Here is a 9,773-nt window from a genome sequence, read left to right as displayed (position 1 = left end):
TCCTTAACCCTCAGCTGCCTGGACAAGGATGACACTCAGACACAGGACTCTGGCTGGTGTTCAAAAGTAGGATAAGCATATCTTGTTTGAAATGGAATGATGATGAAGATAGAATTTGAGTCGATTTGTGCACGGATCATAGTTTCGGCGACAACGCATCAGGGTGACCGAGCGGTCAAAGGTTCAGGTCGCAGTCTCTTTTGGAAGCGTGTGTGCGAATCCCACTCCTGACATTGACCTTTCCCCCACGAGGTTAAATTTCTCCAGCGAGATTTTCAACCTCACGAATGTCCAATACCTTCCTTTCAATGGAAAAGCGTTGGTCTCAGGACATGAGATTCCTGCTTAAATACGCACATCAAGACCACACAGGCAAAAGCGAAGTTAATGACTCGATAATCTGCTTCAGTGACTTTGGTTGAGGAATTAATATTGATCCAAAACACAAGCTGACTGAAACAGATATAGGTTCAAACCGTTCATTTACTAACCTTCCGATTCAGTGGCTTGTTCAGTAAACACTTCGAATCACAGTCACTGCGAGCAGGGCTCGAACCAGCGCGGGGAAACCACATTGATTTCAAGTCCAACGCCTTAACCACTCGGCCATCGCAGCTGCGTCTAGTGTGTCATTCACTAGTAATTTGGTCGATAGAATAAATTCTAAAACCAGCCTGGAATCACTCCAGGAAGTTATTGCATTCAAACGATCCGGTGTTTATGTGAGGAGGGGTTGAATCTTCGTGGAAAATGACCATTGTATTTGGAGAGAGGCCTTGAGAGACTCGAAAACCTCAGCTCCCTAAACGCACAATTCCACCGATTAAATAGATTGTGGAACAACATCAGTTACATTGGAAATATATTAGAAATTCAAATGGAACAGGACCACACTTTACTGTCTGGAAGAAAATTTAAATGATGAAATCTAGAAATTACAGCACAGAAGGAGACCTGTGCAGGCCGAACGGTCACCTGATGACGCAACTAAAATGGTCACGTGTCGGGATTCCGGCAGTTCCCCGGATCGCGGTCAGAGCACAAGCCAGGAGGAGCTGCTCAATTATTAAGTCAGTTATTTTTTATTACATGTCATTGGTCGCCAGTCATTGAGAGACCAGCATTTCTACATGGTGTCAGGGGTGGGCAGTATGGCGGAAGGACTTCACCGCATCAACATGCTTGTATCACAGAATCGTAGAATATCCAGCTCAGAAGTAGGCCATTCGGCCCAACAAGTCAGCACTGACCCTCCGAATGAGCACCGCAGCAACTCTCTTCAAGAAGCGGTTTAATAAATAGCGCATGAGAAGCCCGGCTAGCTCAGTCGGTAGATCATGGGACTCTTAATCCCAGGGTCGTGGGTTCGAGCCCCACGTTGGGCGCTTTCTTGTTATTATCTGAAAATGTTGATGCTGAATGAACTGTCTTCAAAACAGGAACACAAGGTTCCTTGACTGGGAATCCAGAGGTCGAAACGAACCTTGTGACAAAATTTAATAAATATGGAATTAAAATTGCTTCTCAGTAACGGCGCAGAAAGGTTCTGCTTCCGACGGATCTGACTTCCACAACTGGGAACACATTGCACAACAGAAAATAATTTGACACAACTACAGTGAAGATCTGTCACCGGCAGTGTCACGGTTCCATGGCAGAGAGCACGGTTACACAGCAGAGAGCTCAGTTATGCAGCAAGATATAATTTTACAAACAGGGCCTCTCTGTCCAGCAGAAAAAACATTTTCCTAAAAAAACAGTTTCTCCATCTCGGTACCTTTTCTGTGTGTCATTGTATGTGTGTCCTGATAGTCTCTTCCTGATTTTTTGTGTATCTTTCTCTGTCTGTTACAGCAGTGCTGCTGTTCTGTATTAATCTCACTTTTCCCAAACAGTAATTGTGATTGATAGATACAGAAACATTTCCAAACTGACATTCAGTACCAATGTCTGATAGAGACTGAAACCCACCCTCACATACAGTCCCAGACATTGACTCATCATGAAGGAATCCTGCTCTCACAAGCTGTTGAGACTGAGGTGCAGAGTGTTCCCTCCACTCGCGAATACTACCTGTGATTTACAGAGACAGAACACATCTCAGTCAGGTGAGTAGCGGAGTGTGATGGGTACGACATGTATTCCACAATCACCTTCTCTGCGCCAGATAATCAGATGCAGACGACATGCGGCGTCTGTGTTGGTTTAACAAGGGTTTTACCCAAGAACAGGAACAGATTTACACAATATCACGGTATAAGACGTAGGAGCAGAAGTAGGCCATTCAGCCCATCGAATATGCTCCGCATTTCAATGAGATCATGCTTGATCTGATATATGACGTGTTATGGCCTTATACGGTGGCACATTATCACAGTGGTTACCTCACAGAGCCAGCGATCTGGGTTCAATTCCAGCCTTTGGTCACTGACTGTGTGGAGTTTGCACTTTCTCTCCGTGTCTGTGTGGGTTCCCTACGGGTGCTCCGATTTCCTCGCACAGTCCAAATATGTGCGGGTTAGGTGGACTGTCCATGCTAAATTGACCCTTAGTGTTCAGAAAGTTGGGTGTTGTTACAGGGATGTGATGGGGACACAGAGGCTCTTTCAGAATATCGTTGCAGAGTCCATTGGCAGAATGGCCTCCTTTTACATTTTCATGATCTCATGATAATACTCATGTCCACTTTCCCGGCATTTTATCTCTAGATTTCATGATGAACCTTAAAAACCAGCAATCCAACCAAGCCCCAGGTAGCGGTAACTCCTCAATGGTCGTTAATTTCCCGGCTGTCAGTCATTTGGCCAGTCTTGAGTGAAGTCAAATCCTGGAAATGTCATACATTGATCCAGTTCTAAAGTAAATTAAGTCACTCTAGTCCCTGATGACCATAGGCCCTTTGAGGGTAAGATCTGACTGGTGGTGATTTAACCTGAGGATCACCATACCTCAGGCGAGGAGCAATAATAATAATACTAATAATCTCTTATTGTCACAAGTAGGCTTCAATCGAGGTTCTGTGAAAAGCCCCGAGTCGCCACATCCCGGCCCCGGTTCGGGGAGGCTGGAACGGGAATTGTGAGATGGCGGGGTTTTCATGTTTCAGGTCTAGTATAACCTTGTGATCTGAATCTAATTAATTTGGTTTTCCTTCTGCTAATCTTGTCTCACAGTGAGGCAAACCTCACTGATTGGATAGACGAGTGATCGTACTTCAGTCTTCTCATGGACGGACCCGCTGAATATGGAGGCATATCCTGTGTGGTAGGATTTAGCTCCAACTCAATCTATAAGTTTGTGGATGATACCACTGCGGTAGGTCGTATCGCAAACAATGACGAATCAGATACAGGACGTAGATAAATCACATGGTTGCATAGTGCACTGTCATGTGATTGTACCTTTAAGACCTAGCTGTTTAAGCAATGTACATTTAAGAAAACAGTGAGGTCAGAGAGTGGGTGGAGCTCGGCTTTAGGTCAGCCATTTTGCAGATTTTTACTTTCAGTTTAAAAAGCAGCTTGTGTGTGTCTGTGTGTTTCCAGAGAGCTGCAAGTTTGAAAAGAGATTGGGAGTGTCTTCGTTTGCAGGGAGCTGGATCTCTGACATAAAAGACCATCTCTGGATCATTTGGGTGATTTAAACTGATAATTATAAAACCTTTAACCTGATGTGATTCTGTTTAAAGGTGTTAAGTCTCTTGGAAGTTTGAAGGAACATTTTAAGGAATTATTTACTGTTGCGATATTTTCTGAGTTATCTTTGAAGTAAGGGGTGTTAAGAGATCCTATGCTTATTTAAGATGTGAAGTTGAGTTCATGGAATAAACAGTGTTTTGTGTTTAAAAGCCCACGTGTCCATAATTGTATAATAACAATACACCTAGGGAAAAAGCCGTGTGCTCGGAAAAGCAACAAATCCATTAAAGGGAGAGGTTGGTTGAACTCCATGATACATTTTGGGGTTCTGAAAACGCCTCACCCATAAAAATTGGGGGCTCATCCGGGATAAAAGTCTATCTATTGGATTGGCTTTTGTGAACTTAAAGACAGTGAAGGATTGTTGCTTTTCCGGTGTGGTATTTTAGTTTACGTGGGGAGAGTGTTGTGAACAATGTCTCTTTCAGAGGCTCAGAAGTTTTTGGGGGTGGAGAATGTCACACGTAGTACTTTACGGGCAGAATCGAAAAGCAGACTGTTAGATTTGGCAAGAACATTGCAGTTAACCTTATCTGACAAAATGCGAAAAGATGAAGTAATTATGGCGGTGGTTAAGCATTTAAAGTTGCATGCGATAGAGTTTGACTCATTGGAAATGGCAAAAATTCAGTTGCAAATTAAACAAATGGAACATGAGAAAGAATTAAAGCGGCTTGAATACGAGAGGGAGAGAGAGGAAAAAGAAAGAGAAAGAGAGAGAGAGGAAAAAGAAAAGGAGGGAGCAGTAAGGAGAAAAGAAAGAATAGTCCTAGCAGAAAAAAAGAAAAAGAAAATGAAACACAGATTAGGGAAAAAGATAAAGAGAGCGAGTTTGAACTTCAGAAAATGGCCATGAAACATGACAATCAGTTAAAATTGGCAGACGTAAAGGGTAACGTACAGTTGGATGATAGTGATGAGGATAGTGAGAAAGCGCGTCATAGTCGAAGGCTTGGTGGGAATCTATTTAAATATGTCCAAGCATTGCCACGGTTTGACGAGAAGGAAGTGGAAGCCTTTTTCATTTCATTTCAGAAGGTAGCTAAACAAATGAAATGACACAGGACACGTGGGCGTTACTGATTCAAACAAAGCTGGTAGGTAGAGTTAGAGAAGTGTTTGCATCACGACCGGAGGTGAAATCTGGAACGTATGAGGAGGTGAAGAAATCCATCTGAAGTGCATCTGAGCGAGTGCCTGAAGCTTACAGACTAAGGTTTAGACATTTAAGGAAAGAATTTGGTCAAACATACATGGAGTTTGAAAGGCTCAAACAGAGTAATTTTGATAGGTGGATAAGGGCTTTGAAAATAGACCAAACGTATGAAGTTCTCAGAAAATTATACTTTTGGAGGAGTTTAAAAATTCATTTCCTGATGTAGTGTGAACTCATAGAATCATAGAATCATAGAAGTTTACAGCATGGAAACAGGCCCTTCGGCCCAACCAGTCCATGCCGCCCAGTTTTTACCATTAAGCTAGTCCCAGTTGCCCGCACTTGGCCCATAACCCTCTATACCCATCTTACCCATGTAACTATCCAAATGCTTTTTAAAAGACACAATTGTACCCGCCTCTACTACTACCTCTGGCAGCCCATTCCAGACATTCACTACCCTCTGAGTGAAGAAATTGCCCCTCTGGGCCCTTCTGAATCTCTCCCCTCTCACCTTAAACCTATGCCCTCTAGTTTTAGACTCCCCTACCTTTGGGAAAAGATGTTGACTATCTACCTTATCTCTGCCCCTCATTATTTTATATACCTCTATCAGATCACCCCGAAGCCTCCTCCGCTCCAGGGAAAAAAGTCCCAGTCTATCCAGCCCCTCCTTATAACTCAAACCATCAAGTCCCGGCAACATCCTAGTAAATCTTTTCTGCACTCTTTCTAGTTTAATAATATCCTTTCTATAATAGGGTGACCAGAACTGCACACAGTATTCCAAGTGTGGCCGTACCAATGTCTTGTACAACTTCAACAAGGCGTCCCAACTCCTGTATTCAATGTTCTGACCAATGAAACCAAGCATGCCGAATGCCTTCTTCACCACCCTGTCCACCTGCGACTCCACCTTCAAGGAGCTATGAACCTGTACTCCTAGATCTCTTTGTTCTATAACTCTCCCCAACGCCATACCATTAACTGAGTAGGTCCTGGCCTGATTCGATCTGCCAAAAGGCCATTCGTCGGCCCACTGGCCTAATTGATCAAGATCCCGTTGCAATCCTAGATAACCTTCTTCACTATCCACTGTGCCACCAATCTTGGTGTCATCTGCAAACTTACTAACCATGCCTCCTAAATTCTCATCCAAATCATTAATATAAATCACAAATAACAGTGGACCCAGCACCGATCCCTGAGGCAGACCACTGGTCACAGGCCTCCAGTTTGAAAAACAACCTTCTACAACCACTCTCTGCCTTCTGTCGTCCAGCCAATTTTGAATCCAATTGGCAACCTCACCCTGGATCCCGTGAGCTTTAACCTTCTGCAACAACCTACCATGCGGTACCTTGTCAAAGGCTTTGCTAAAGTCCATGTAGACAACGTTTACTGCACTGCCCTCATCTACCTTCTTGGTCACCCCCTCAAAAAACTCAATCAAATTTGTGAGACATGATTTTCCACGCACAAAGCCATGCTGACTGCTCCGAATCAGTCCTTGCCTCTCTAAATGCTTGTAGATCCTGTCTCTCAGAATACCTTCTAGCAACTTACCTACTACAGACGTTAGGCTCACCGGTCTGTAGTTCCCAGGCTTTTCCCTGCTGCCCTTCTTAAACAAGGGCACAACATTCGCCACTCTCCAAACTTCAGGCACCTCACCTGTGGCTGCCGATGATTCAAATATCTCTGTTAGGGGACCCGCAATTTCCTCCCTAGCCTCCCACAACATCCTGGGATACATTTCATCAGGTCCCGGGGATTTATCTACCTTGATGCGCTTTAAGACTTCCAGCACCTCCTCCTCTGTAATATGCACACTTCTCAAGACATCACTATTTATTTCCCTTAGTTTCCTAACATCCAAGCCTTTCTCCACCGTGAATACCGATGAGAAATATTCATTCAGGATCTCACCCAACTCTTGTGGCTCTGCACATAGATGTCCTTGTTGATCCGGAAGAGGCCCTACTCTGTCCCTAGTTACTCTTTTCCCCTTTATGTATCTGTAGAATCTCTTTGGATTCTCCCTTGCATTATTTGCCAAAGCAATTTCATGTCCCCTTTTTGCCCTCCTGATTTCCCTCTTAACTCTATTTCGACAATCTCTATACTCTTCAAGGGATCTACGTGATCCCAGTTGCTTATGTACGTCATATGCCTCCTTCTTCTTTTTGACCAGAGTCTCAATATCTCGAGTCATCCAGGGTTCCCTACTTCTACCAGCCTTGCCCTTCACTGTAAAGGGAATGTGCGTACCCTGCACCCTGGTTAACACATTTTTAAAAGCCTCCCATTTACCAGCCGTCCCTTTGCCTGCCAACAGTCTGCCCCAATCTACCTCTGCAAGTTCCTGTCTGATACCATCAAAATTGGCCTTGCCCCAATTAAGAATTTTAACGCTTGGGTCAGACCTATCATTCTCCATAGCTATCTTAAAACTAATGGAGTTATGGTCACTTGTCCCAAAGTGATCCCTCACTAGCACTTCTGTCACTTGCCCTTCCTTATTTCCCAAGACGAGGTCAAGTTTTGCCCCCTCTCTAGTCGGTCCATCCACAGACTGAATGAGAAATTCCTCCTGAATACACTCAACAAATTTCCCTCCATCCAAGCCCCTAATGCTATGGCTGTCCCAGTCAATGTTGGGAAAGTTAAAGTCCCCTACTACTACCACCCTATTATTCTTGCAGCTATCTGTAATCGCCTTACATACTTGCTCCTCAGTTTCCCGCTGACTATTTGGGGGCCTGTAGTACAGTCCTACCAAGGTGATCTCTCCATTCTTATTTTTCAGTTCCACCCATATAGACTCAGTGGGCGAACCCTCGGACATATCCCCTCTAAGTACTGCCGTGATGTTCTCCCTAATCAAAAACGCCAATCCCCCTCCTCTCTTACCTCCTGTTCTATCCTTTCTATAGCATCTGTACCCCGGAACATTGAGCTGCCAGTCCTGCCCCTCCCTTAGCCATGTTTCAGTCATAGCTATAATATCCCAGTCCCATGTGCCCATCCATGCCCTGAGTTCATTCGCTTTGCCCGTCAGGCCCCTTGCATTGAAATAAATGCAGTTTAATGTAGACTTTCCTTGCTCTCTGCCCTGCTTTCTCTGGTCATGCTTTACACACTCTCCCTTCCTGCCTTTTGTTTCTGTCCCCACTGACTTCCTACATCGGTTCCCATCCCCCTGCCACATTAGTTTAAACCCTCCCCAACTGCACTAGCAAACACACCCCCGAGAACATTGGTTCCGGTCCCACCCAGATGCAGACCGTCCGATTTGTACAGGTCCCACCTCCCCCAGAACCGGTCCCAATGTCACAGGAATTTGAAACCCTCCCTCTTGCACCATCTCTCAAGCCACGTATTCATCCTAGCTATCCTGTCATTCCTGCTCTGGCTATCACGTGTCACTGGTAGCAATCCTGAGATTACTACCTTTGAGGTCCTAAAGAACAAACAAAGAACAAAGAAATGTACAGCACAGGAACAGGCCCTTCGGCCCTCCAAGCCCGTGCCGACCATACTGCCCGACTAAACTACAATCTTCTACACTTCCTGGGTCCGTATCCTTCTATTCCCATCCTATTCATATATTTGTCAAGATGCCCCTTAAATGTCCCTATCATCCCTGCTTCCACTACCTCCTCCGGTAGTGAGTTCCAGGCACCCACTACCCTCTGCGTAAAAAACTTGCCTCGTACATCTACTCTAAACCTTGCCCCTCTCACCTTAAACCTATGCCCCCTAGTAATTGACCCCTCTACCCTGGGGAAAAGCCTCTGACTATCCACTCTGTCTATGCCCCTCATAATTTTGTATACCTCTATCAGGTCGCCCCTCAACCTCCTTCGTTCCAGTGAGAACAAACCGAGTTTATTCAATCGCTCCTCATAGCTTATGCCCTCCATACCAGGCAACATTCTGGTCAATCTCTTCTGCACCCTCACTAAAGCCTCCACATCCTTCTGGTAGTGTGGCGACCAGAATTGAACACTATACTCCAAGTGTGGCCTAACTAAGGTTCTATACAGCTGCAACATGACTTGCCAATTCTTATACTCAATGCCCCGGCCAATCCCTGCACTGCCTTCCTACTTTTTAGTTTAACTCCTAACTCCCTAAATTCAGCTTGTAGGACCTCATCCCGTTTTTTTACCTATATCGTTGGTGCCTATATGCACCACGACAGCTGGCTGTTCACCCTCCCCCTCCAGAATGCCCTGCAGCCGCTCCGAGACATTCTTGACCCTTGCACCAGGGAGGCAACATACCAACCTGGATTCTCGTTTGCGTCCGCAGAAACGCCTGTCTATTCCCCTTACAATTGAATCCCCTATCACTATAGCTCTGCCACTCTTTTTCCCGCCCTTCTGTGCAGCAGAGCCAGCCACGGTGCCATGAACCTGGCTGCTGCCACCTTCCCCTGGTGAGCCATCTCCCCCAACAGTTTCCAAAACGGTAAATCTGTTTTGGAGTGAGATGACCGTAGGGGATCCCTGCACTGCCTTCCTACTCTTCCTCTGTCTGTTGGTCACCCATTCCCTATCTGCCTCAGTAATCTTAATCTGCGGTGTGACCAACTCACTGAATGTGCTATCCACAACTTCCTCAGCATCGCGGATGCTCCAAAGTGAGTCCATCCGCAGCTCTAGAGCCGTCAAGCGGTCTAACAGGAGCTGCAGTTGGACACACTTCTTGCAGATGAAGGAGTCAGGGACACCAGAAGGGTCCCTGACTTGCCACATCTCACAAGAGGAGCATGACACGGGTCTGAGCTCTCCTGCCATGACTTAAACCTGAAGTTAAATTTGAACTACACTACACAGCTAAGAGAAAGTCAAAGAGAGAGAAATCACTTACCAGTCACAAGCCAATCACTTACCTGCTGGCTGTGATGTAAT

At 45.3% G+C, this 9,773-nt stretch overlaps 2 non-coding genes across 2 annotated transcripts; one reads left to right on the top strand and one right to left on the bottom strand.

Annotated features, from left to right (window-relative positions):
* Window positions 1-535: 535 nt before the first annotated feature.
* On the bottom strand, window positions 536-616 carry trnas-uga (transfer RNA serine (anticodon UGA)). The gene has a single exon. It is a non-coding gene; the product is annotated as a tRNA-Ser (tRNA).
* Window positions 617-1,312: 696 nt separating this feature from the next.
* trnak-cuu (transfer RNA lysine (anticodon CUU)) lies at window positions 1,313-1,385 on the top strand. The gene has a single exon. It is a non-coding gene; the product is annotated as a tRNA-Lys (tRNA).
* The last annotated feature ends 8,388 nt before the right edge of the window (window positions 1,386-9,773 follow it).

This window comes from Scyliorhinus torazame, chromosome 24, assembly GCF_047496885.1.
Source record: "Scyliorhinus torazame isolate Kashiwa2021f chromosome 24, sScyTor2.1, whole genome shotgun sequence".
NCBI classification, from domain to species: domain Eukaryota; kingdom Metazoa; phylum Chordata; class Chondrichthyes; order Carcharhiniformes; family Scyliorhinidae; genus Scyliorhinus; species Scyliorhinus torazame.
Note: the sequence above shows the minus strand (reverse complement) of the source record. Positions and strands in the feature narration are given on the sequence as shown.